The following is a 3,236-nucleotide window of genomic DNA, read 5'->3' as shown; positions in this document are numbered from 1 at the left end:
CCTTTCAGAAAATGAGATTCCCCCAACATGAGTGTCCGTTGTGTGTATTGTGATATCCAGCAGAGTGAGGGACCTCATTATTGATTAAAGGCTCTGTACAATAGCAGTAACGTTCAGAACATTCAGCCCTCACTGAGTCAATGAGTACCAAGTGAGGAGTACAGTTAGGGTAAATGCAAGCCACCTTTTTTGCCTGAAGTTGAGTGGGACTCTTCCTCGAGGTAATACGGTTAAGTGTGGAAGGTGAAATATTTAATAAGTACCTGAGGAGAGACATGGTGGTAATGTGGAAAGACCTGCCAGTGGAAGTAATGGATTTAGATTTGCTTTCAACATTGAAGAGAGATTTGAATATGTACATGGATGGGAGAGCATGGTTGGCTATGTTCTAGATACTGGTTGATGGGGCCAGACAGAATAAAGATTTCGGCAAGGAATAGATGGGCCGGAAGAACCTATTTTTATGCTCTGCTACTCTTTGTGTCTATGACTCTATGACTATGTATTGTATTTTGGGCCAGTAATCCTGCCACCTGCTGTGCAGTAAAACCTCTGTGTTGTTACCCTGCCCTCTCTCCCCGATACACTGAGTCACCTGGTTGCACTGGAGACCGGGATTCGTGAAGGTGAATGAAATTCATCGCTGTTCACAAAGAATGAGCACTGACAGAGAGGCAGTTGCTTGCTTCTGTCAGATCTTTTAATCACAATTCAAAATTACATCGAAATATTACAGAAGAAGAAAACAAACATTAAGCTGGACTATGATGAAGGGTGTGTGCACAGTACTTGTCAGATTTAGCTTCTGGGGGAAGTTCTTTACTCAGAGAGTGGTGGCTGTGTGGAACAAGCTTCCAGCAGAAGTGGTTGAGCAGGTTCGATGTTGTCGTTTAAAGTTAAATTGGATAGATATATGGACAGGAAAGGAATGGAGGGTTATGGGCTGAGTGCAGATTGGTGGGACTAGGTGAGAGTAAGAGTTCGTCACAGACTAGAAGACCCAAGATGGCCTGTTTCTGTGCTGTAATTGTTATATGGTTTTATATATTGCCAACCTGCTGTCACTGGAAATGGTCATTGGTAGGTAGACCACCAGACCCTTCAGTTCTGATGAAGCGTCACTGCCCGAAACATCCACTGTTTATTCTTTTCTATAGATGTTGCCTGGCGTGTTGAGTTCCTCCAGCATTTTGTGTGTGTTGCTTTGGATTTTCAGCATATGCAGAATTTCTCCTGTTTGTGACATTAAACATCTACACCAGGATGACTGAATCTAAATTAAATTATGAGGCATTCTGATGCAAAATGCTGCAGATGCTGGAATTCTAAATTAAGCCAGAAAAAGTTGGGTGATTCACTGGGTCAGGAAGTGACTATGGAGAAACAGCTCCCAGAAATGATGGTAACAGCAATAGCCCTCCTTATAGGAGTAACGGGAAACACTTGGACTCAAGCCGTGTGAGGATTAACAGGAGTCCTGATGGATTGTTTATCCCCCTCCATTGATGCTGCCTGACCTGTTGAGTTCCTGCTGTGTGTTGCTCATGATTTCCAGTATCTGCAGAATCTCTTGTCCAGATGGGGATGGGGTGCCAGAAAGACCTTGATTTCGGGTGATAGATATCAGGATGATTTGGCAATCCCTCCAGGATAGAGTAAGAGGGGCATGCTGACAACAGCCCTCAGTTACCGATGCCTTCAGAGGAAGCGGCTGCCTCGGCATTTTTCAGGACAATTTTAGCTGTCTCCACCATTGTATCCAGCGAATTGTTCAGCATCGTGAGAGTCACGGCAAAGGATGATGTTGCCCCAAAGACAGAGCCCAGAATGGGGACAAAGTCAAGGAAGAGCTCGGCAATTGTCAGCGCCACTGCCATGTTGCTTCTCTTCATCAATAGCACTACCTGCTCACGAGTGATCTCCCTAAACACCCAGGTGTGCTCTGTACCTCTCCGCAGATCCGCTACACTGGTCCCCACTCTCTGGGCCAGTCTGCGGAGGGATGCCTCATCCAGACCAAGGATCTTCCGTATGAACAGGATAGCAGAGATAATGAGCACCAGGTCACAGGCAAGAGACAAACCCGGAATGGGATTTGCACCAATAACCCCCGACATGGTGAACAGCATCTGGATGAATGGCTGCAGAGCCTTACGTTTCCTCTCTATAGCAGCTTCAGATGTGTTGGGGAGAGCTGTGATAAATAGATTCTTCTGTGTCTCCGAGAGACTGGATACCACATCCTCCCTTAATTCAGGAAAATCAAACTGATGAAGGTCAAATGCGGAATAGATGAAAACAGAGGTATTTTGTATCCCTGCTGCCCACAGTGAGAAGATGCAATATTCCTTCAAGGTCTAGGACAGATCCTCCTGGTTATAACCCTTCCTGCGGCTTTCTGCCCTGACAGTCTTGTCGATCTTAGAGCGCACCAGGTAGAAAGGCTTGCCCGCCTTCTTCAGTGCTTCAGCCAGTAACTTGTCATTCTCCGTGAACCGAGCAGCAGTGACAATGATGCCCAAATCACACTGGGAAAAGTTGGTTTTCTTCATGAACTGTTTCACCGTATACTTTGGTGTGTTGAACCCGGGGAAGTCATAGTACTGAATGTTAGGAAAGGTGGGGTGGGGGTAACGTGTTAATTTCATGGTGGTCCTCTTACTGCCAGTTTTAGCAGCCCCTTCCTCATTCTCATCCAACTCAAGCAGGGCATTGATCAGGGTCGATTTGCCCTACCCTGTCTCACCCATCACTGCAATCCGGATCTGTACACTTTCGAACTACTTGGATTTTCTCTCGATGGCCAACTGAAAACCCTTCTGTCCTTCACGTTGATAGGTAGCCACCAGGTCCTTCACATCCTTGGTGCTGTAATACAGGTTGGATAGAACTCCAGCCATTTCCCACTGAAAGAGGAAAACATGTTTATTACGTTGGAGAAGGAAGTCGTCAGGAGATCTCAAGGGATCCATTGTGAATGAGCCGAATGCATATAAAATCAGCTTGATAGTATATATAAGAGGATGGTTGCTTTTCTAATTAGAAGGCAGCAATCACAGGTGATTAAGAGGTCTCCTGCTTCTTGTAATTATATTAATGATTTGCCTGAGAATATAGGTGACATGATTAATCAATCTGTGGAAGATAACAATTTTGGTGGTATAGCAGACAATGGAGAAGGTTATTTAAGTTTACTACAAAATCCAGATTACTTGGGAAGTTTGGCCAAGGAGCAG

General features: G+C 45.2%; 1 pseudogene; it reads right to left on the bottom strand.

Annotated features, from left to right (window-relative positions):
- Positions 1-203: 203 nt before the first annotated feature.
- Positions 204-3,028, bottom strand: LOC140202122 (interferon-gamma-inducible GTPase 10-like; annotated as a pseudogene).
- Positions 3,029-3,236: the final 208 nt, after the last annotated feature.

The sequence above is a fragment of the Mobula birostris genome, chromosome 8, assembly GCF_030028105.1.
Source record: "Mobula birostris isolate sMobBir1 chromosome 8, sMobBir1.hap1, whole genome shotgun sequence".
NCBI lineage: Eukaryota > Metazoa > Chordata > Chondrichthyes > Myliobatiformes > Myliobatidae > Mobula > Mobula birostris.
Note: the sequence above shows the minus strand (reverse complement) of the source record. Positions and strands in the feature narration are given on the sequence as shown.